Source organism: Mytilus californianus, unplaced genomic scaffold, assembly GCF_021869535.1.
Source record: "Mytilus californianus isolate M0D057914Y unplaced genomic scaffold, xbMytCali1.0.p SCAF_8, whole genome shotgun sequence".
Taxonomy (NCBI): Eukaryota; Metazoa; Mollusca; class Bivalvia; order Mytilida; family Mytilidae; genus Mytilus; species Mytilus californianus.
The window spans coordinates 7,021,861-7,049,140 of NW_026262734.1; the positions used below are offsets into that span (position 1 = coordinate 7,021,861).

At 32.3% G+C, this 27,280-nt stretch overlaps 1 pseudogene; it reads left to right on the forward strand.

Moving 5' to 3' along the window:
- Positions 1-27,280, forward strand: LOC127711860 (perlucin-like protein; annotated as a pseudogene).

The following is a 27,280-nucleotide window of genomic DNA, read 5'->3' on the forward strand; positions in this document are numbered from 1 at the left end:
ATGGAATTTAGGCAGATCTTTACTGAGTTTGGCCATATAACAGTACAAGAACAAGTATGCTGGTAAAGGGGTGCAATTGATGCACATAAGAATACATACAACCTGTCATTAAACTTTATTGCCGAACTGTGCATAAATGTTGTCAAGGATAAGATTTACAGCTTTACTCACATCATCACACTTCCAGTAAGTATATCTAGCATATTTACATTTTTCATCACAGAAAAAGGCTTTATATGCTTTCCTCCTACAACCCCAAAACATCATCAGAGGTTTAACATTCACTTGTATGAATCAGCGAGTAACCCATGTATTCTACATTCTATTGGGCAATGCATAAATGAAAATAGAAACAAGCAGGTGAATTGAGAAATGTTGACTTATTCAGAGTAAATATGTTTCTCATATAATAAAAACAACATTTACATTCTACATATACATTTACACAAAAAGGTGATAAGGAATGAAAACATGAAACGGTAATATAATAATACAGAATACAATAGCTTGGCCTAGGAAGGGGTCAACTAAGCCACCAGGAAAGATGTAATGAAATAAATCGTTCCTACCCCACAAAGGCCAAGCACTTTTCAAAAAATAGAAAATGTGAGTTTATTGCATACCCATATGGTAAAATTGCCGTTCAAAAGAGATTTATGCGAACACAAAGTGTACAATTTGCTACATTAGCTATATTAGTTCAAGCTCAAAACATGTTCCTAAAAGTAACAATAGTGAATGTGACATTTAATATTGGAACAGTACTAAGTAGTGATACAATTCCAGCCCAAGCAAACACTGCAAAAATAAACATAAATACATGTCTTGTCAACAATTTTTACAGCAACTTTTTAACAATATTAACCTCAATAGAAAGCTGCTATCACATAAATAAAACGAACTAGAAGAGCAAGAAATATTGACAAATGTATAGGTAAGAGATTACATTAAGCATGCATTTGTAATAAAGACTTAACGGACCAAGCAGTTAAGTTTGGTTAAATTAGCATGATAGCCTTTTGCTATGACCATCTTGTGAATAAAAAAGTAAAAATTTTAAGATTAAAGACACTCTTTCTGGAAAATTTTAGAAAATATAAGAATGCTTTTAATAACGGTTATCAACCAGCCAAAACATGATCTATATACTATGTACCCGGTATATCTAAATATAAAATTCAATTGACCAAAAACCTGGTATATATGTAACATATATTGACAAAATTCGTGGTCTATTATCAACATCTATTTACCAGATACATCATGGTCTATAAGAAACATTTAATGACCACATATATGGTCTATTATTAACATTTACTAACCAGTTACATAGTCTATTACCAACATCTATTGACCAAATACACGGTCTATAAGTAACATTTACATACCAAATACATAGTCTATAAGTAACGTTTACATACCAAATACATAGTCTATAACCAACATTTATTGACCAATAAAATGATTTAAAAGTAATATCTATTGACCAAATACATGGTCTGTTACAATCATTTATTGGTCAAATACATGGTTTATAAGTAACATCTAATGACCAAATACATAGTTTGTTACCAACGTATTGACCAAATACATGGTTTTTAAGAAACATCTTTTGATCAAATACATGATATGTTACCAACATAATGACCAAATACAAATCTATAGAACAAATAAATGTACATGGTCTGCATACAACGTATATATATAAAAATCATATTCTTTTGAAAAAAAAACACTTTGTCAAACGCATATGTATATTTCTAAAAAGCTTCTTGTTTTTAATCGAACAATCAATCAAATTTCACTTTACTGAATTAAAAGCATATCTTGGATGATTTTTGTTATCCATTTTGTACAAATCACTCTTGTTTCTACAGAAATAAATTCAAATATCATTGTTTCCTTAATGTCTAGTGAGTGACACATTTGTATGCATAGTAAGCTCGACTTTTAATAAAACAATTTTCTATTTTGGCCTAAACAGCATTTATTGAAGAATTGAATGCTTCTTTTTGTAAATTCATTGGGGTGTAAAAGTGTTGACCGAAGTACATTTTGTATGAAGCGCGGAAGCTTTTACAACCCTATGAAATTACTAAAAGAAGCATTCAATACTTATAATAACATTTTTTCGCTATGATCATGAAAACACGATTACTATCAAGTTTTTCTTTAATTAACCTGTGCACTTTATTGTGGAAACGTGTGTCATCATGTATGTTTCAATTCATGCAATTCATTTTGAAATGAAGAATGACGCGAGATTGCTGTTAGCCAATCAAAATAACGTATAATAATGAAACATACATCTAATGTAATTATATCAATGTAAACAAATAGACTTGTGACATACAACACTATGCATATAAACACCAACGCAGAAAACCCTGATCATTCAAAATCGAATAAAAATTAATAGTATATAAAAAAAAAGTAAAATCACAAAAATACTGAACTCCGAGGAAAATTCAATCGGAAAGTCCCTAATCACATGGCAAAATCAAATGACAAAACACATCAAACGAATGGACAACAACTGTCATATTCCTGACTTGGTACAGGCATTTTCAAATGTAGAAAGTGGTGGATTGAACCTGGTTTTATAGCGCTAAACCTCTCACTTGTACGACAGTCTTATCAAATTCCGTTATATTTACAACGATGCGTGAACAAAACAGACATTATAGATAAAATAGTCAAAATATGGGTACAGCAGTCATCACTGTGTTACAATATCAAAACAAACAATTATTTACAAAAAAAAACACAAAAGCATCTATCAAATTAAAAACCACATTCATTGCTTCATTGCTTTGTAGTTTATAAACTACAAAGACTACAACAAAGTTCTAATAGGAGGGTACCAGTCGTGTCGAGTAAGTGTCATCTGATATGCATGCATCACCAGACATGCCAATCAGTCGAAACGTCAAAATGAACAAAGTACCTAACAAGTTACAGATATGACAACCTTTCTGGTATCTAAAAAATCAAAGAGGAAAGATGTGGCTCATGAGTTGAAACATAGTTACGACAAGATGAATTTTGTTTCCTAATTGTGAACTTTCCATTTCTATGCAGCAACATTCCAGCAGCGCCTGCATACGGAGTATATATCTCCCTGTCGATACGATATTCCAGGGCTTGTATTTCCTATCATGATTTCCTTGATAGAGGGTTGCTGCTCACATGGAAGCTATTAAACTAAGATTTCCAAGTGGGGAATTTGAAATCATCCCTTCGTAAATTTTACGGACGCCATCACGAGTTGGTTGACCGTTATGGAATATCTGTTTAACAGATGACAACTGATATGTCGTAACTACAATCCCGTCCCCTTTTCCCCGAATGTGACCTACCTATTAAGACTTATCACCGGGTTTGTACTAACATAAGCAACATGTGGAGCAGGATCTGCTGACCCTTCCGGTGCACCTAAGATCACCCCTAGTTTCTGTTTGGGTTTGTGTTGCTCAGTCTTTAGTTTTCTATATTGTGTTTGGTGTACTGTTGTTTGTCTGTTTGTCTCTTTCTTTTTTAGCCATGGCGTTGTCAGTTTATTTTCGACTTATGAGTTTATATGTCACTTTGGTATCCTTCTCCTCTCTTTTAAAGTCGTTCTTAAGAAAATTTATAAGACGACTACGGGAATATAAGCAGCAAATCTTCTCGCTACGGAAGCATTATTTATGAGTCTTTAGAGTTCTATGTTGTGTTTTGGTCATGTTTGTGTTGCCATGCGTTGTCAGTTTGTCCTCGATTTATGGGTTTAATAACCTTAACATTACTGCCCCTGATCCGTATTTCGACAATAAATGTATCTTTAGTGATGCTTAAATATACATCTGGTATCTTCTGTCTCTCTTTCACATACATATGAATTCTATTCTGGTTATAGATACGGACAAACAGAACTACACGTAAAACATAAATACCTTTACTAATTGATCCTTTGTACCTAAAATATGACTTGTAGGGAAAATCCACTGTTCTACATCACAGACTTGCTCTAAAAAACGCCAATTAACAACTGTTCTCCTCTTTGCTGGAGAAACATTCATAGCACGGGACATTTATCCTATCGACGAACCAACTCTTCTTATTGAGAATATTAGATTGCCTCAGTTTATGTTTGTTACTTTGGTTTGTCTTGTCAATCGATATATGAGATTTAAAAATATGTAAACTACTGTTGCCTTAATCTGCACCACATCAGTCTCTTACATTTTTGCCTGCGAAATAAGCCTGAAAAGTTCCGAATGTTAAGACTGGGTTCTAAGCATGTCAAAATTTGCTTTAGACGTTTTCCCGATGGGGTTCAAATAATGTTTTCTCCGAATGAGACCTACCGATTTAGACTTATCACTGGGTTTGTACTTACATGTAAATTAGGAACACGATGGGTGCTACATGTGGAACATGTTCAAGTACATATTCTGCTTGATATGAAGAGTTTGAATTTACGGCACACAAAACCCGTCTGTCAGTAGTATTATACTCATTAAATAACAATTTATTTTCGGGACGCTTACGATGCTATCTCACTGACAACTTGTCTACATCTCAAAACTAAATGCATTCTGTGTTATATTTTGAAAAGTGTACACCAAAGCGTCGTGATTGCTTAAAAATGTCCTAAAAGAGGGACGAAAGATACCAGAGGGACAGTCAAACTCATAGATCTGACAACGCCATGGCCAAAAATAAAAAAGACAAACAAACAAATAATAGTACAGATGAAGCAACATAGAAAACTAAAGACTAGGCAACACAAACCCCACCAAAAACTGTGGGTGATCGCAGGTGCTCCGGAAGGGTAAACAGATCCTGCTCCACATGTGGCACCCGTTGTGTTGCTTATGTTAAAAAGTCTAATTTGGTAGGTCACATTCGTGAAAAGGGAAGAATATTGTAGTAACGACATAAGGAACATATTCGATATCATCTGTGAAACGGTTATTGCATAACGGTCAACCAACTCGTGATGGCGTCCGTAAAATTTACGAAGGGATGATTTCAACTTCACCATTTGTAAACAATTGATAACCAACCAATGACGTGACGTTATTTTCATTTTGGGGTACGAACAATAAAATTACCCAAAGTCCTTTGGAACCCGAAACGGCCTGTGGTGATAATAGAAATATCTCTTCATGCGAGAAATATATAACAGGCGTTCTATTCTAACTTATTTTTCACAACTCTTTTCTAAATTGATTAAATGGATATAAGAAGATGTGGTTTGAGTGCCAATGAGACAACACTCCATCCAAGTCACAGTTTATAAAAGTAAACCATTATAGGTCAAAGTACGGTCTTCAACACGGAGCCTTGGCTCACACCGAACAGCAAGCTATAAAGGGCCCCAAAAAATAACTAGTGTAAACGGGAAAACCAACGGTCTAATCTATATAAAAAACGAGAAACGAGAAACGAGAAAACACTTATGAACCACATCAACAAACGACAACTACTGAACACCATTTTCCTATTACAGATACATATATACATTATAAACGAATAACTGATAATACTGAAAATAAAAATTATGTGTAAAATACCCGAAATATCCCATCAAGTAAATAATATGATATTCTGATCGTAAACTATCTTAGTACATTCTCGTGCTACACATAAATTAAGTGTGGACGTAAAATTCTTTTACTCTAAGATTTGTTAAATGAAATTTGATACTCTGCGTTGAATATGCTGTACAATAAAATATGGTCACAACAATGAAAGACACCTACCTAAATTACTGAAAACTATCATTCTAAATCGGGCTAAATTGTAATCATTATTATCAAAAAGATCAAATTCTGGCAATTAAACCAGAAAAACACGAAATAGTACAGCGATTCATATCTATTATAAAAATAGTGACAAGGTCTCAATTTGATGACAAAAAAATAGACGCAATTAAGATTTCATTCCAAACCCATGACTACAAAACATATTCTAAAAGTGTTACTGCATCTGAACATTTTGTGATAATGACACTGTCCCTGTTTTATCACAACTAATTGGTCTTTTTTAGAAAAAGAGAAAAAATAATATTTAAATATTTATTTAATACTTTTATCTTAATCAGATGTAGCCGTCTCATATTTGTAAACTTAACATATGTGTTGTTAGTATGTTTGTTGGTATTTGGCTATTGTAGCTGTAATGAAAACCAATTCTTTCATTAATTGATGTTTATATATATCGTAATACAGTCATTGTACAAGCGTATACATGATAAACAATTCAAACAAATACAAGTGAAATTGAACTTTAATCATTTAAGTTAAATGCAAAATAATTTTCCGTGTAAAACTGAAATATCAAAATCTAGGAGAGGACAATTATTGCTGTTTATGTTTGATTTATATAAATTAAGTTCCTTTGGATAATTTTGAAAGTATATTTAGAGAATTCTTAATTATCTAACGAACACATATCATCAAGACAACGGTAAGTGGTGTTGAATTTAAATGGAATTTAGGCAGATCTTTACTGAGTTTGGCCATATAACAGTACAAGAACAAGTATGCTGGTAAAGGGGTGCAATTGATGCACATAAGAATACATACAACCTGTCATTAAACTTTATTGCCGAACTGTGCATAAATGTTGTCAAGGATAAGATTTACAGCTTTACTCACATCATCACACTTCCAGTAAGTATATCTAGCATATTTACATTTTTCATCACAGAAAAAGGCTTTATATGCTTTCCTCCTACAACCCCAAAACATCATCAGAGGTTTAACATTCACTTGTATGAATCAGCGAGTAACCCATGTATTCTACATTCTATTGGGCAATGCATAAATGAAAATAGAAACAAGCAGGTGAATTGAGAAATGTTGACTTATTCAGAGTAAATATGTTTCTCATATAATAAAAACAACATTTACATTCTACATATACATTTACACAAAAAGGTGATAAGGAATGAAAACATGAAACGGTAATATAATAATACAGAATACAATAGCTTGGCCTAGGAAGGGGTCAACTAAGCCACCAGGAAAGATGTAATGAAATAAATCGTTCCTACCCCACAAAGGCCAAGCACTTTTCAAAAAATAGAAAATGTGAGTTTATTGCATACCCATATGGTAAAATTGCCGTTCAAAAGAGATTTATGCGAACACAAAGTGTACAATTTGCTACATTAGCTATATTAGTTCAAGCTCAAAACATGTTCCTAAAAGTAACAATAGTGAATGTGACATTTAATATTGGAACAGTACTAAGTAGTGATACAATTCCAGCCCAAGCAAACACTGCAAAAATAAACATAAATACATGTCTTGTCAACAATTTTTACAGCAACTTTTTAACAATATTAACCTCAATAGAAAGCTGCTATCACATAAATAAAACGAACTAGACGAGCAAGAAATATTGACAAATGTATAGGTAAGAGATTACATTAAGCATGCATTTGTAATAAAGACTTAACGGACCAAGCAGTTAAGTTTGGTTAAATTAGCATGATAGCCTTTTGCTATGACCATCTTGTGAATAAAAAAGTAAAAATTTTAAGATTAAAGACACTCTTTCTGGAAAATTTTAGAAAATATAAGAATGCTTTTAATAACGGTTATCAACCAGCCAAAACATGATCTATATACTATGTACCCGGTATATCTAAATATAAAATTCAATTGACCAAAAACCTGGTATATATGTAACATATATTGACAAAATTCGTGGTCTATTATCAACATCTATTTACCAGATACATCATGGTCTATAAGAAACATTTAATGACCACATATATGGTCTATTATTAACATTTACTAACCAGTTACATAGTCTATTACCAACATCTATTGACCAAATACACGGTCTATAAGTAACATTTACATACCAAATACATAGTCTATAAGTAACGTTTACATACCAAATACATAGTCTATAACCAACATTTATTGACCAATAAAATGATTTAAAAGTAATATCTATTGACCAAATACATGGTCTGTTACAATCATTTATTGGTCAAATACATGGTTTATAAGTAACATCTAATGACCGAATACATAGTTTGTTACCAACGTATTGACCAAATACATGGTTTTTAAGAAACATCTTTTGATCAAATACATGATATGTTACCAACATAATGACCAAATACAAATCTATAGAACAAATAAATGTACATGGTCTGCATACAACGTATATATATAAAAATCATATTCTTTTGAAAAAAAAAACACTTTGTCAAACGCATATGTATATTTCTAAAAAGCTTATTCTATTTAAGAAATACATGGTGTACATAAAATGAATATATCTTAAATCATTTCCTGTTAAGCAAATACACAGTCTACATAATATATATATATATCTACTATAGAACAAATACAGTTCTACATAAAATGAATATATCTAAAAATCATATTCTAATATCTATTCCTGGGGTAGTGCTGACTACTGGGCTGGTGAAACCCAACCAGATTTGGTATCGACTCAATTGGTTGTAAATAAACTTATCATAGATACAAGGATTAAAATTTTGTACGCCAGGCGCGCGTTTTGTCTACAAAAGACTCACCAGTGACGCTCGAATCAACAAAGTTAAAACGGCCAAATAAAGTACGAAGTTAATTGTTCACAAACAAAATATTTAAAAATCATTTTCTATAAATATGCATTTAAGTGAAATTGGACAATTGACTTGTTTTTGTGTGAAATGGAAAATATTATCTGTACCATAAATATCGGATGGGCAAAATATACATCACGACGTCAACCGAATAAATTAAGACAGCATAGTTCTTCAACGCTAAAGAGGTATCTTTACAATATGTCAAAGTTTAATCCTATAAGAGAACCTAACAAAAACTATTTAATTCTTTCTTCATAAACAAATGTTATTGAATTTTGGATATAATCGTAAACAATTCGAAATGAAATTCATTTCAAATAAATTCATTCTACCAAAGCGACACCTAGACATAAAACAAATTGGAAACTACGGGAGTGCGTCTGACAAAAAGGCCGGCAACCCTATCGTTGATTGTTTTAAGTACAAAATGTATTATACTAAAATACTCAAAAGTGACATCACAAATTCATGTACCTATTAAAATTGAGGTTTCCACAATAAATAAGCATTGCAAATAATTACCAACTAATAATTCATATTTTTAGTATGAGAACAAACAATTAAATCATGCTGGGAGCGTCCGCGTTATGTTTTTCGTTTTTCTATATAAAGTAGCTAAAGAAGAGGGATCATAACGAACGCTTCGGACGCAAACCATTTATAATGTGTTATTTCATTTTTTTTGTCACTAGGTCGATACATCAGCTGTTGGGCTGTTAGTTTCCGATGATGTCATCCGCTCACGAGTCAGTGCATGATTTAAAATGTATATGTCTTAATTATACGGGGAAATACTATATATTTTGTTTTGTTTTGAGGTTTTAGCGTTCCTGATCAGGTGGACTCAGAGAAAAGCTTCAGACGGATTAAAAATAATAACGTAATATTTGAACTTTCTAGTAATTGTTCGACGCTGCTGTTATTTTACTGCTAGTCCCCGAGGTTAATTCCAATCTCAGTAAGTGGTGATTAAGTACTGAGATGACTTATGAAATACCGTTAATATATCTGAAAAGGATTACGAAACTAAGATTCAAATTCTCTGAAGCAAAGTGACAGGAGTTGGATTTTGTTTTTTTTTTTGCTGTCTTTGTTGTTCATAAATTAAAGCGCCCAATTATTCATGAATTTATACATCCCTGGCTTTTAAAAAATTGGTTACAGCGTTCATAATGAGGGTGTACCCAGTGGAGATCAATTAAGACACTAAGATTTCAACTCTTTCAGACAAAGTTGATGTTATAATAAGGTGGATTTGGATATTCTCTTTAGTGGTAACATTGGGAGATGTGGAATGATTGCCAATGGGACGACTATCCAAAATAGTCCTAATAAAGCGGCTTTCGGAGGAATGCTTTGGACGAAGGTGGACCCTGATGAATGCTGGTGGTCTACTAGTCCCTTAACGGTTATGATCAGCTCAGTAGTTGGTAATTCGGTATTGACATGATTTATAACATTCGTTTCGTAAACTATCTGGTCATCAATTAAGGTTTTCATCTCGTTTCTTTGGTTGAAAACGTTTGATTTTGTCATTTTGTATGGACTTCCCCTTTTTTTGAATTTACCTTAAAGTTCTGTATTTTTGTTATAATTTTTTGGACGCAGCACATTTTTAAAGTGTTATTTTCATTTTCATGATTTGTTTTTGCACTATAAGTAATAACATTCGAAAAATGGAAGGTATCGCTGTTATTAAAGGATATGCAATTCGAGAATTGCATATCATTTTATTAAAATGATATATTAAATAGTATATCCTTTTATTTTAATGATATATTAGATAGCATATCCTTTTTTTTATAATGATATGTTAAATAGCATTTCCTTTTATGTTAACGATATATTGAATGAGTTGCATATCCTTTTATCAAAACGATATATTGAATTTGCATTTCCTTTTATCATATCGATATACCAATATTCTATTTATCTAATGTGTCCTATAATCTATCATGACATATTTGACTCAATCTGGATTTATTTTTTTCATATACGGACAAGTATTGAGGAAGTTAAGATTAACCAAAGAACTACATACCAACCCCCACCCTTTCCCCCTAAAAAATAAACAAAAGACAAAAAAAGACAAAAGCACATACAATTTGTGCGCAAAACACGCTTTTCTGGTCAATCTTCAAAGATGCGCTCAAAACATACCTCACAAAACGATGAGGGCATTGACTGAACGGACAAAAATAGAACAGCAAAAATTTGCCTACAGAAGTTACCGTATTAGCTAAAGAACAATTAACAAAAAATAGAATTTCAGAGAATGAAATTGTTCATGACGTGAATGGAATGGTTGTATCAGCTTGAAAATTATTTAAAAAGATTCAGTTTTTTCCCACTAATTTCTGCTTTGCAGAGAGTTTAATTACGTCGTTAGAAAGCCAAACGTTAACGATATTAGACAACTTTTGGTAAAATAATTTGAAGAATAAATCAATCGTAAAACCTCTAATCTAGATACATATTTCTGTTGCAATATCTTGATAGTCGAACGTGGTGCTGTACTTCTAAATTAAGTATTAAGTTAATGTTGGTGATGAAATTTAAAAAAAAATCATTTTCTGCTCCACATCCGAACTGATATGGTAAAGGATTAAATGCCATCAAAATGACATGCTTAAATTTTTACGCTCATTTCGTTCACATAAGAAAAAACATTGATGTACATGGAAAGCCCGAATAAGTTACTGTGAGTACTACACTGTATGTTCCCAGTTTCCTGTATTTCGATACTGACCTGACTAAAAGAAAAATGCACATGTTGTGTGAATCCAAACATACACCATTAAAAGGATGAGTGTTAAGACCTCAAAAAGGTAATTTGACCCGCCACATTTTCATGTGTCTGTCCCAAATTCCAGAATATCATGAGAAGTTATCTTATGTCATATCTGAAGGTTTCTTGTTATTTGGAGAATTAGGTTTAATTGGGACATCTTTGGTTGTGTTTAAATTTATGAATTCATTGTTAATAGACACTGAACGGTCAGGGGCTTGACATAGTGCAAATACATATTTCTATTGTATATTACCCTTTCTTTCATTCTGAGTCGATTTATACATTTCCTGACCTGTTGATTATAATTTTTCAATCAACGTGTGGTTCGTTTGATCTCAGTTCTTCAGTGGTCAAATTTTAACAATGACGTCAAATTGTCTTGCTTTTCTATGAATTTCCTATTGTGACATCACGAAAATAGGCGATGATGCCTTATGACGTTGCATAGAAACAACACATATTTTGCAGATCATTGGAGAAGAAGGATAAGAATTGTCTGCGTATCGTCTAAAATACATTAGAGAAACAGATTCTACCACAACTTCTCATGCAATACGATATATCTCCACTCTCGACAGCGTTTTAAATTAAAAAAATTATCTATCTCGAGTGGAGAACTATCGTATCAATCTCTGAAGCCAGTGACAAATTGTGAAACAATCCAAACGAGAAAAATAACGGTCTCAACAACAAAAAACAGATACAACAGGCAGTGACCAACGACAACCACTGAATTGCAGGCTATTGATTTTGGTCAGACACTTAGAGGAGTTAAACATGTTTGTGATCCTTCGACCCCCCTTATCTGGACAATGGTATAATAACACAATATAACAATCTGCCAAAAAACAGGTGGAAATGGCATAACTGGTCAAATCGGCATGAAGCACAAACAACATCTAACATGAAGATAAAAGACACAACGTACCGATCTAAAACTCGTCCTTAGGGTACGACCATTTTATATTCGGGGAAATGGGCCAGGGGTATTGGCGGCAGGAGATTTTTGTTCCGGATGGACTCTTTCTTTTTTCATCTGTTGCTACGCATGCTTATTTTTTTCCGCGGCTTTGCTGCGCGAAAATTTATTTTCGCTTAATTTTGGACAAATTTATATCCTCAACTATCCTGCATTTCATGTTGCAGAGTATTCAATTTCTTCCTGTCTTGTGGAAAGTCATTTATTTTCAGTTCATACCAGACCAAGTTATTCATTTTCAAAATACTGGATTCTACAGGTACAGCATACTATACTAATTGACTGGATTATGTCGAAGGTCTTAGAAAAGGATTATACATTCTGTATATGCCTGTTCCAAGTCAGGATCGAGCCGGTATTTATCCAAGTGGATGTCGTTGGTTCATGTCTGTCATATTTACTTTTCGTAATAGGCCGTTAGTTTTCTCAAATTAATTGTTTCATAGTTTTCATATCGGGGCCTTTTATAGCCGACCATACGGTAAGTGTTTTTCTAATTGTTGAAGTCCGTAATTGATGACTTCTACTTCATTTGAACTTTGAAGACCTGTTGTCTCATTGGCAATCATACCACATCTCCTTATTTTTATATTATACAACAAGTATTACATAAAGTTAACATTACCAATGTTCCATGTAAATGACGTAAGGTCATATGAACTCTGCCACAAAGACATGTTCACTTTGTTATCATTCCATACACCAAATATATTTGCCTACTACATTAGTATGTGAGTTAAGAACTTGACCATGGAAACTTAACCTTGTTCACTGATCCTTGAAATGCGGTCGATGTCAGGTGAACCATGTCTTACGGACATGTAGACCTTGCAAGGTCCATACATTAGTAACCTAATATATATTTATCCTAGAACTCATGATAACTGGGACATTCACATTTCACATGGCGAAAAAAAAATCTATACAGTTTTTTAGCAGTAACTGATCCATGAATATGAGGTCAAGGACAATTATTATATCTCTGACGGGAACTTCGTAACACAATGGTTGAATGCGAGTTAAAAAAGAACAACTGACATTAGCTCACACACCTAGACCTGGTCGCTGGGCTTTCAACTTAACAGAAGGCAATGAAACGTAATAGCTAAAACTAGTTTCGGCAATTTTTCTATGTTATTTCAATCTGATTAAAATTCTGATCCATAGTTACTCGCGTGTTCATATATATAAGCTCATATGAGGATGACGAAATCAGAGATTTATATTTTAATTAGATTGATATTGTTTACAAGTGTTTGTAAAATACATCGATGCTGTACATAACCCTCTTTTTGTAGATAATCTTTTAACTTCATGTCAATTGTAGCTAAGCAAATTTCTCTCAATAAGTCATATATTTCACCGTTTGCAGTATTTCTAATTTCTATAAAGCAACCATATACTCAGACCTTCTAATTTAATTCATTCTGCGTTAATGTTACATCAGTTTTGTAACAAAGTGCAATTCGATGTGCTTCCACACTCAACCAATGAACCTCACCGATTCCCATAACAAAATACACTACAGATGTTATCATAAAAATAAAGCACATTTACGGGTGCCAATTATTTCCCTAAAATGGAACAGTGATTTTGTAGGACAACATTGAAACATACTCTAAAAAATCAGTTATATCTATATTGTAAGAGTTATGGTGCTATTGAAAAAAGAAGACAGACGAATCATTGTTGAAAGCAAAACTATCAAATTTTGATCAAATCAAGAAATCGTTTATATATGATTTTATTTTCTTTTTAAAAGCAGGAGTTACAATAATATTTTATGTTCCTAAGTTTTGACAGAAAGGAAAACTAAATCGAACTAAATTCATTCAAAGTTCTCAAATGAAAATAATAACTGACCATAGCACTGTAATAGAAAAAGACAAACAATAGTTCAAACGAAAATGTTATTGCAATGTTCACAAGTTCTACCAAAAACTTTGGTGGAACTTAATCTACTTCAAATAAAATCCTCCTAGAATTTTTCTGTCTAAAAATGCATGTTTACACTGAGAAAATTGATGTATTGTCATCGGTTCAACGCCGCGTTAGTATACATTGGCTATGTTCCAACGAGAGTAAATCTGGACTTAATATCACAAATGAAAAAAAAATTAAAAGTACAGAAACATAACAAAGGACCCGGTCGCACTGTTAAATAAATTGTTAAAACAACACTCATGTTCACGTATGAAAGAAAATCATAGTAAAAGCAAATTTTGAAAACAAAAGTAAAATCTTAAGTTCTATGGAAATATCAAGTATCACAGACAAATTTCGTTTTATTTAGATTCAATATCAAATATACTAGTTTAAAAGAAAAAAGGCACCAAGGTCGCAATTCAAACTAAATTTTAAATGAAAACAGTCTGCACAATAACCAACATACAAACAACGAAAACAAACTAAGGATAACAAAACTTTACACAGAAATATGAAGATGAAAGCAAATCAAACACAAAAATCTGAGAAGAACGCAGGTGCTCCTAAAGGGTTCTCAGTTTTTCCTCCACATGATATGTGGGTTCAAGCAATGATAATCTGTTAAATGCTTACAGCTGTCGTTTTCTTTTTTTCGTTTATTCTGCGCACGTGCTGACTGCACGCAGGGGGTTTTTAAGAATGTAAATAATATACACATTTTCTTTGAAAGGTGAATGTATGTTAATGTGAAAGTTATGTATTGACATAATGTTTATTAGTTGTTTAAAACATTCACGTGTGTAATAAAATTAGTCAGGTTGTAAACACAAAAGTTGATGTTTGTATTTAAAGAGAAACAGTCTTATCAATTGTTTCTATCACTGCTGATAACATATTAAGGTACTCCGATCTTTCTTAAGATATGGGTTGTGCGGTCGCTTTGTTTGTAGGTTTTCATGTGTAGCGAAACCATTTCAGGTTTTTCGGTGTTTAAATATAATAAAGCATCCAAATTATTTAGCCATGAAATGACGCGTATCTATGTGCCAAATCAAACCGGTAAGCCTACTAGTATACCTTCGAAAATTAAATGAACAAAAAATTGGACATAGAGTGAATGTTGTAGGGTATTGCTTCCTTCAGTCCGCCTTGTTGGTTGAAAAGGTTTATAACATTTCGTAAAAATCGACGACATACTATTTGGAACCCCCATTATCCATGTACAATCCCTTATACCCCTCTAACTCGATATACATCCACTTGCAAATAAATGATTTACAACTTGATGAGGATTGGTGAGGAAGTTTGGCAGTACCTTACCTGTGGAGTTCGTATTTCAAACGGGATACCATATTATCCGTACGCTAGTGTTATCTATAGAGCGTAATCCGTTGTATCTGTACTGTTTGATATTTAAGTCTAAAAAACAAGGTTTATATTTTAGATGAAACCGACTTTGTTTTTCGTTAATTTTTTTTTAGCATAAACAGTAAGATTTCTCTTTTGAATAAATTAACATTTTACTGTGACATTTTGTAGCTTACTAAACGGTAAGAGTTTTTCTATAAGTGGACCTATAAATTGTTACATCCTCATCCGTTGATCAATATCTTTTTATTTTATTTTGCAACAGATCAAGCAAAATGTTGAATATAAATATAACTCATTAGAACAAGATGGTCATAAAAACAAAATCCTTTGCAATAATAATGATGTGGAATGGATCAAAACGATGATGCATTGTATTGAGTATCAAGTGAACGTTCTTTGCACATGAAAGAAGATGTCTATTCATTTTTTTTCTGTGTTGTTTGGTTCCTGTCTATAATATGGTGATGCAACATTTAATTAACTGGGAATAATTATTGACTCCACCTGTTGTCTGTCCCTCATTATATTTCATATGCTACTTTTTATTTCAAACTAGTATAATGACAGCATATGACACATTTCTAAGATTGTTAACACATATATCGCTAGTGATTTGAAACACAGAACGATCGTTCTGGTCAACCAATTCGTGCTTATGGCTGTTAGGTGTATGCAGCGTCAACTTCATAATCAGTCGTTGTTTCTCATATTTATGTTGGAAGAGCTATTGTGTCATTAGAACATTCCTAAGTATGAACATACACGAGTGTAAGTAATAATTGAGATATATGTAAATGGCGAGGGTATGTTAGTGAGGAGAAATGGAAAGTCGACAATTCGGAAGTTCAAATCATCACGTTTGTCATAGGTTTTAGTCGTTCTTTTCTGTCAATGTCGATGAAAAGATGAGGTCTCATTCATTGGTAGAATATTATATATGAAATAATTGTATCATAGATGTCCACTGATATGCCACAATTCATATCGTCATACCTGTGACTGACACCAGGTATACACTCAATGTGGTGTATCTTCAGAATTTTACTTCTCATTAAAAACTCTATTGGTGTCAATACTGCTGTACAAACTGTCACTGTACTTTTAGGTTTTCCTGATAATCAATATTTTAGTTTCTGTTGACTATTTTTTACTTATTAGTCCCCTACCGACGAAGTCGAAGGGGACTTTAGGTTTGCACTCCGTCTGTCTGTCTGTCTGTCTGTCTGTCCTTCTGTCAGTCCGGCAAATCAGTTTTCCACACTTTTTTTCTTCATGCTTAAAGATATTGATTTGATATTTGGTATATTGTTTTATCATGACAAGTTACAGATCAAGTTCGAATTTTGTTTCGGTCTGATAATTTTGTGCAGTGTTATGGTCCTTGGACTTGGAAAATTCACTCAAATATTCAATTTTCCGCACTTTTTTTCGTCATTCTTGAAGATATTGATTTAATAATTGGTACATTGTTTTATCATGACAAGTTACAGATCAAGTTCGAATTTTGTTCCGGTCTGATGATTTTGTGCAGAGTTATGGTCCTTGGACTTAGAAAATTTACTCAAATAATCAGTTTTCCGCACTTTTTTTTTATTATGCTTGAAGATATTGATTTGATAATTGGTATATAGTTTTATCATGACAAGTTACAGACCAAGTTTGGATTTTGTTTCGGTTTGATAATTTTTTGCAGAGTTATGGTCCTTGGACTTAGAAAATGCATTTAAATTATCAGTTTTCCGCACTTTTTTTCGTCATGCTTGAAGATATTGACTTGATATTTGTTATATAGTTTACACCATGACAAGTTATAGATCAAGTTAGCATTTTGTTCCAGTACAATTAATTTTTAACCGGTAGGGGACTATGTATTACCATGCAATAATCTCAGAATGCTTGTTTTTTTAATTTTGGTCATGGTTATGTCTGTCTTCAGTTACTTACATGCATACTTTTTATCAGTCCCCTTTTGTGGCATCTCTTTTTCCTTTTTGAACCTTCACAACAACGTTTTAACTAAAATTAAAGATGTTTAGCTTATATTATACATAATTAGGATATGTTCTGCGGAAAATCCGTTTGAATAATTATAAATTATATATTACACGTCAGTAATTATGTTATTAAACAATATCCGCCTGATATTATGTAACATGTTGAATAAAACTTTATTTTTAAATGTTTTGTAACATATCGGTTGACATTGCAAACTTTTAAGGTACTTACTTAGCATATGCCATGACCAATCATATTAAACATGCGTGCATCCGTAATAATATTTTAACAGACGAGTATAAAAATACACACTGCTCTACCGAGTCGGTCACTTAAGGATTTCGCAAGTAAAAGAAACTGTAAGTATACATAAAATACAATTACTTCACATTATTTTTTTCATTTGCGGTGATAATGACTTTATTTGTTTTTTACCGTTGATATCTTCTTTTTCTGATATTTGTTGCAATTATAACACCACAACAAGATTGGTAAAATAAGAGATAGCAGTTTAACAACAACAATTACAAAAAAGACACCAAAAATGCAAAATACATTTCTCAACAATAGACAAGTGTCTACCCAATATATCAAGCTCGAAACAGTTCCTGTCTATAACAGATGTACACAAATAAAGAAGCCGTTTGTTTAACGACATGAAGCAATAATTTGAATATTAAGTTTACTACCAAACAGGAATTTTTGATCCAAATATAAATTTGTTTTAAATGAAACGTATTTCAACTGATCATTTAGAATTCTTTTTAGATTGAATTCGATGACATGAGGCTTCTATTGTTGGCAGTTTTGATGCTTTATATCGTCGGTATGTAGTTGATTATAATTCTTATGTGATCTCTTTTAAAATATGTTTTAATATATTCATTGTTGTTTCATCATATATTTAACATGTTTAACCAGCTGAAAATAGTGCAGTACCAATCAGGTTGCATAATAAGAAATACAAGGTGTTTAAATCACTTTAACCCTCGACTGGACAATATAAACGTATGCCATGACTGTATAAAAAAATGTATACATGTACTTCAATTCCACATAATCTATATTTTGAGCTCATCTTGTTAAAGGCCAATTTGAGCTCTTGCTAAAACATAACACACATTGACCGTCGTCCGTAATTTAGATGACAAATCAGAATAGTAAGCTGCCACGTCCGGTCTGTATTTTTATCAGATGTTTTTTCTGCATTGTATCAATATTATGAAACAAGCACTTTTCAACTGATTTTTATAGTTTGTTTTACTGTTACACCACTGGCACAGGTTTGGAGGATCTAGCTAACTTAATTAACCCCGCCTCATTCTGTATGTGCTTGTCCCAAGTCCGGAGCCTATAAATCAGTGGTTGTTGTATGTTCCTGTGTATCATATTTGCTGTTCGTTCATTGTATTGAAAATGAATCAGGCCATCAGTTTTCTTGTTTTAATTGTTTTACATTTGTAATTTCTGGGCCTCTTATAGCTGACCTTGCAGTATGGGTTTTGCTCATTTAGGAAGGCCGCACGGTGACCTATAGGTTCATTTTGGTCTCTGGTTGAAAGTTTCTTATTGGCAATCTCACCACATCTTCTTATTTTTATATATAAGGTTCCGACATGTCGTAATCTATCCGATACAGTTTCGCGTTATATTGTCATTTTTCTAATTTTAAATTATGTTGTAGCCCTGAACGAGCTATAAAAGAAATCACCAAATAAAACATAGGTCACCGTGCTTGTTTTCGAGAAAATTGAGGCTGAACATTGGGGATTTTTGCACTTTAGTAAAAAGACTGGAGCAAAGTTATAAAAATTTTGGAGTATATATTCTTCGTCATATATTGATAAAATTGGATTCAATTTGAAGTTGTGATTAGTGAAAACAGTGGGAAAATAAATCCCGTCAAGAATGACAAGTTAATTATTCAAGATATGCTTAAAATAACGGATAAGATGCTCAAAGTGGGATATTTTTTTTTTTCTTAAAATGTGGAAATCGAGCGGTTCTTATAATGTCATTTTTCTACATTAACTGACTTTTGTCATGCTTTCTCCAAATAACAAATGACAAATATATATCACCGTGTTAGCTTCGAAGATAAATCGCGATTTATCCTAAAAATTGCGTACCCCTTTTGGTACCCTCAACGTTAGCGCGAAAATGCACGACGTCGCTGGTAGACAATTTCGACGTCTACTGCCAATCAATCGGCGACATTTTTCGAGTGTTTATATATTGCCTATAAAGAGCTAACTTAATATAATAATATTGTTTTGGAAATAAAAAAATGTATATCATAGATACCTCTCTCTTCTATTCTGTTCATGTTCCAAGTGAGAAACATCTCAGGTATAGTTATTGCGGACTGTTGTAATTTTTACGGCTTAATTTAAAGACTCGCTGTAATATAAAGCTAGACATGTCGGAACTGTACACACTCGTGTATTGTTGAAGACCATATGTTGACCTTTAGATATTTTTTGTTTTGGTTGGTGGGCTGCTGTTTCATTGACATACCCCCAAAACATTCTTCTATTCACATTTTAATCGCTTTTAATAATTTCAAAGTTATTCATAATGTCAAACTGTTATTTGGGTAAATGATTACAGTTAATAATTTTGAAATATTTCATAATTTTGATCTGAAAAACGGGACATGTTACCTATACATGCATCCTTCATAACTTTGGTTTTGGTTTTTGTGTCCTTTTTATTCATCTCCTAAATATCCAACATATACCGTCCGAAATTACAATTTAAAGAAAGTCACTTAAAGCATTTATAATCTGGTTAATAAATGTTCAGAAATACCATATAATGTTGTAAAAAGCACAAAGAATAGCTGTGATGATTTTTTAACAGATTTAAAGACCTTTAAAAAGACTATCAGAGTGTAATAAATTTATGGAAAACTGGCCCTCACTATTTTGGTTTTGTACTATTATATTGCATACATTCTCCTTTAAATAACTAGTATTTCATGTTTTTTTGTGTGTAAAAGTTTCGATTAAAATCGGAATAATTTCATTATAGCGTAGTGTTGTTAGTAAATTACTATATATTATTTTAAAAGTTGTACCATTGCTAATAATTGCGGCATACCATTATAATTGCGTCCTCTCATATTTGACATAAATAAATCGAATAAAATGTTCCGTGAGGAAATTTATTTCATTTGAAGTGTTGATGTGGAATTACAATGATTAAAACTTGATTTTTGCGCTATCTGAACTTTCGATATGAAATTTGACACAAATTGACATTGACTTTGCTTGTTACTAAAATGTGCCGTAAAACTATTTTTTTGTGTGCTGTCAGAAAATCGGATCCAAATCAAAATTATATCAGGGATGAATGATAATAAAAAAATGATAATTGGCATGCATGATGTTAACACCAAAAGAGTCAGACGTCTTGAGATTGCTCATTATACGAGATTTTGTTGACTTCATTGTTCAAGACCTCACAGAAGCTTCAAGACGAGGAACAGTAGAAACAGTAACAAGTGTTTAATTTCTTATGATTTTATATATCAAAATGTTATAATCATAAGCACTAATCTTAAAGGTATAGAAGTTGACGTGTGTACAAAACATAAGTTGGGGCATCGTTTATACTATAAAACGTTCAAACCGGTTTTTTTTAATAGTTAACTCCCTTGAAACTGTATCGGATGCCTTTAGGACAAAATATTAGACGAAACACAAATAATAACACGCATCAAACATCGAAATCCAAGGAATTACAGGCTCTTAACTTGGAACAGGCACATACAAATTACTTTCCATTGTACTGTCGGTTGACATATCAATTCAACAAATTCTTTCGACCTTAAAATTCATAATTTAATCATGATATCATCTTTGGTGTATTTTTTGTTAGAATCAATGTGGTTCTTCACAAAAAAGATTTCTTGTGGCGTTAAACAAGTAATTTATAACTACGATTTCCATGTTTGTAGAAAACGTTCAGTTTAATAAGAAGATGCAGTCGATTTTTTAATTGAGTAATGTAACACTTATAGAAATCAAAAGTGTTAATGTAATTGCAAAATTGTAAGATTGTGATTGAAGCGTTTAAAGTAGAACTTTCATAATATTAAGAATCCACATCGGATTGAGAATATTTCGAAAGGCTATCCTGTTTACTTGAGAAAGAGTAGAAGTTAACACTGTAGAAAAATGCTTTGTTGAACATTTGTACAATCCGGCAATACATCGTTCCTTTATAACGAGTTTTGTACAGTTAAGGTATCCAGTACTTTTTTAAAGATGGGAGATGTTTATCGTGATTTGTATTTTACTCACGAAAAGAGAGAAAGAAGGTTTGCGATTTTTTAAATCTTCTGCATGTAACCACAAAAATGTTTATCCGCTAGAACAACAATCTCCGTCTAACAACTTAAAAATATTGCATAGGCACATTAAAACAAAGAAATGAAAACTTCAATTCTTGCGTTTCTGCGTTTTTACTTGGAGTCATGCTACTCACACAATTCATTTAAATTGTTTTGTATGAAATAAACCTTTCCTCGTTTTCATTCTTTATTTTTTGTTTGTTTTATAGCTTTGACGGTTCTAGAAAGTGGTGCAGGTAAGAGCAATGAACATCATTTTAAACATCATAAGTTCAACTATACTTATAATACAATAGGTAGTGACTTACCAATGTTATGTACCATTATACTGTGCAAATGAGTATCAAATGAAGACATGTAATGATTGTATGATATATGTTCGTAACTAAATCCGTAAGTTTTGTGTAATTGTGTAATTTTTATTGTCATTTTCCTCCTAAATAATTTGGCTTCGTGTCAATGTTGTGTTCTAGATGTTCAAAGGGTTGATACATTTTAACTGCCAAAACGGTAATCGTGGATGACAAACTATTCAATATTTGGAATCAAGATGATTTTGCAGGAAAATTTCATTTTTAAGCATACTTTCATATATTATTGTTTCGAGTTAACATGGTAATTGACAGTCAGAATCGGTAAAGTTTTAGAATATTTACAGGTTCGTAGATTTTTTAAGTTAGGGAAGTCTTAGTGTTAGGAAGCAGACATTGTATATTTATCTATTTTATGACGTTTATTTACAAAATTTGACTCATCAATGTATTCAAGTATCAGTAATACCGTGTAGATCCGTAATTTTACTAATAGGTGTTCATATGTTCATGATTTGAGTTTTTTTATACTTTGTAATGGCCATTAATGACAAGTTATGTCAATAGAAATGCATGTATTATCAAATTGTTATGCAATTTATAACTATTTTGTTTAGTTTTTTAGTGTGCTCTGACTTTTTATAAGACTTTCCATATCTTCATTCCGTTGATAATCTCATATTGTTTTTAATTTTTAATCAATTGCATTTTACAGTTCAACTGTCATGTCAAATTGGTTGGAAGAGGCATGTCAACAATTGTTATCGCTTCAGCAAAACCAGCAGATCTTGGAATGATGCAAAGGTTGTGTAATGATTTGTTTACTTTGAATATTTACGTTTTAAAACAATAATTCAACGCAGCATCCAGACAGTATTCTATTGTGTGTATGGAATAAAATTGAGAATGGAAATGGGGAATTTGTCAAAGAGACAACAACCCGATCAAAGAGCAGAAAACAGCCTAAGGCCACCAATGGGTCTTCAACACAGCTAGAAGATCCCACACCCGGAGGCGGGCTTCAGCTAGCCCCTAAACAAAAATGTGTACTAGTTCAGTGAAAATGGACGTCACACTTAATTCCGAAATATATAAATGAACTAAATTTAAAAAAACATACGTGTATGCTTATGCATTTAAAAAAGATCGTATTTGCATCTACCATAATTGACTGTTTTATAAAAATTGTATTCAATTTAGGTTTACGCATATCTCTAAGTTCCAGGCTAAAATCTGAGTATAAACATGTATATAAGTTTAAAAAATCCTGAATTATGCACAAGCACTAAACTTTTACAGGCCATAGAAACATGAGAAACAGATATGGGCATTTCAAATATAACAAATTGTTCATATTTGCCTTCTCAATTAAAGAGTACTAGTTCTATTACTTTTGTTTAATATTAACTGGATATCAGCCCGATTTTGCAATTGGAAACAACAGTAAAAAAAAATATGATTCCATAATAAATACAATAAGATTATTAAGAATCCATAAGATACATTAAGCTATCGATTTGTTAATAATTTCCAAGAAACAAAAAAATAAATAACAAAAATACCCAACTCCGAGGAAAATTCAAAACGGAAAGTCAAATGGAAAAAACCAAAAGATCAAACACATCAAACGAATGCAAAACAACTCATATTCCTGACTTGGAATAGGCATTTCCTTATGTAGACAATTATGGATTAGACCTGGTTTTGTAGACGCTAAACCTCCAACTGGTATGACAGTCGCATAAAAGTAATTGACAACAATGTGTGAACAAAACAAACAGACATTATAGGTAAAAGTGTCCAAAATTTGGGTACAGAAGTCATCAGTATGTTATAAATAGTTTATAACACTCATTCGTTATCCATTCGAGACAATGGCGAAAGATACTAGATGGACGTTCAAACGTTTAAGTATCGAGAGTGCATACATATAAATGTCAAATTTCTGAATATTGCATGGCCTTCGTTTGTCCGTTTGTCTTTTTGTGGTTACCATTTAAACCTGTAGTTTTCTGTGAAATGCAAGGAATTTATCACAGTTGTCCGCCATTACATAGTTATTTGATTTAATTCATTACACATTATATTTTCAGAGTGTTTGTAAAACGTTAAGCAGTCAGCTGGCAGAAGCAAAAACAATAGGTACTATTAGGTTTCTCAAGAGAAATGCAAAAATATATAAGAAAAGTAAGTACCTTAAATTGAAAATTGTATGCTTTTGATAGTTATGTATGTCGAAATTACATCAGTAGGGATCAAGCAATGTAAAATACAAGAACAGAACACGTCACCACTAACCCAAAATACATAAATTATATTAGTATATATTATAAGTGTATCTTAAACTTGTCAAAAAGATGGTATAAAACCTTAAGTTCTAAAAACTATTTAAAGACGACTCCAAAATGTCAAACCCATCCAAGAATGGGACTAACATTGCGTACTTATATATTGATGGATCAGATAAACTATTACATAAACGTATTACTCATTATTTAGCGGTTCAGTTAAAAGGAAAAGTGGGTTCATCTACCTTTCTATATCTCGTAATTTTAACAGAACCAAATAATATTAACTTCATCACACAAACTTAAATCCCAACATATATTTCGTATTATGTATTTGACTTTTCAATTGCATTACATTAAAATAACACTTTATTGATTTCGTGCCCCCGAGGCTTACCTTCATTTAGAGCGTACGTAATGAGGTCAATTATAGAAACATTTGTCATGCGCACTATCATTAGTGTCATAACATTAACACAACTATCACAGGGTCCGTGCTACTGCTGGTGGACCGTCATTTCATACGCCAGCATTTCGACATCATAAACATTTAAATTTTCAGGTGATTAATTAGTTTATTGTTCTATGGCTAATCGGTGTCATAAGACATCAAATAAAAATACGACGAATAGACATTTCCGATCCTACTTCTGATGAACTGTAAGTCCCCAAAGTTTTCCAGTAGCCAGTGATTCAGTACAGTCATGACACACTTCAGCTAAAATATTAGGCGACTGTAATACAACCGATGTTGTAAGATCATTTTCTACTGTTCTAGAACGACCTTTTTTATTTTTAACTTCTTACATTTTTTTTTCCTTTTGAATTCCACAAATATGGTCTAGAACAAAATTGACGTGGACAATTAATCTGAATATGTTTTATCTTCAATATTGTAATATTTGATTTTGCTTTGCAATTGTTTTGATTCGATCGCTACGAGTATTATGTAGACGAAACGCTCGTCTGGCGTACCAAACTACATGTATATACCTGATATATTTGATGATATGTTATATGATTTAGATACAAATATTATTCTAAAACAATTATTTTCAGCTTATTGGCTTGGTGGATCAGATCTAGTTAAAGAAGGTGTATGGGTATGGACAACTAGTGGAGAGAGATTTACAGTGACTGATTGGCATTCAATAGAACCAAACAATGATAAAGGAAACGAACACTGTATGAACATCCATAGCAGTTTGGACTATAAATGGAATGATGATAATTGTTTAAGTAGAAATTACTTCATATGCGAAAAAACGTAAGTATATTCTTAATTGTTGTACTTTTTTACTTTTTAAAATGACATTAGCTAATATTTTTCCAAATCACAAATAAAAAAATTCTCTAGTAATTACAACTACATTTTAATCGAACTTTTAGTTCCATAAGTTTTCATACAAGAAAGGCGAAATATAGCAAAGGGATATTCAAACTCATAATATAAAAATAAGAAGATGTGGTATGATTGCCAACGAGACAACTCTCTACAAGAGACAAATAACACAGAAATGCAAAAACAAACTGACAATGCCATGGCAATAAACGAAAATGGACGAAAAGACAAACAGTTCACAAAACACAACAAAGAAAAGTAAACACTGAGCAACACAACCCCCACCAAAACACAGGGGTGATCTCAGGTGTTCCGGAAGGGTACGCAGAACCTGCTCCACATGTGGCACCCGTCGTGTCGCTCATGTAAATACAAATCCAGTGATAAGTCAAACTTGGTAGGTCACAGTCGAGGAAAATATTACGGGATTATGGTTACGACAATTAGAACATGTCCGTCGTCATCTGAACAACAAAGATTTCATAACAGTCAACCAACTCGTGATGGTGTCCATAACATTTGCGAAGGGATGATCTCAACGTCACCACTTGGAACTCTTGGTTCAATAGTTTACTTGTAAGCAGCAATCTAACAAGGAAATCATGATAGGAAATATAAACTCTGGAATACCGTGTCAATTGGGATATATATACACCATTTGCAGGTGATGCTGGAATGTTGCTACATAGAAATGGAAAGTTAACAATTGGGAAGATGAAGTCATCTCTTTTGTCGTAAAGTTTTGTTCTCGACCGACCTTCATTATCAATTGTCTAGACAGTTTTGGGTTGTTTATCAAAGTTTACTTGTTCACAATTGACATGTTCAATACTGTTTACTTGAAAACTTGTAGAATCGTGCATCATGAACCCTTAAATTGTTTTCATATATTATTTTTAGTTGCCAGTATACGGTCTTTGCATCATTTTATTCATAATTTTGCAGAACATACATTAATGATGAGTGATGTTGCTTGTCCTTTCCCCCAAATTATTGTTTTGGCTTCTTTTTTGGGGTTTTTTGCAGAGGAAAATTTTTCATAAAAAAACATAAATAATATTTCTTTTAAATTATGACATCACAAAATATTGATTAAACAAATCATGTTCTTTTTATGCACCCCCGTCGAACGGACACGACATCAATGTTTAGATTGATTTGATTGCACAATTAATTTACCATGAATATAACCGTATGTCAGTGTTGTTTTTATTTCAGATTGATTTCAGTTAGATAGCAAAGCAAGAACAGACAACAATATTGATATAACAGTTACATATATTACTGCTAATATTAAACGGGAATCATATTGTTA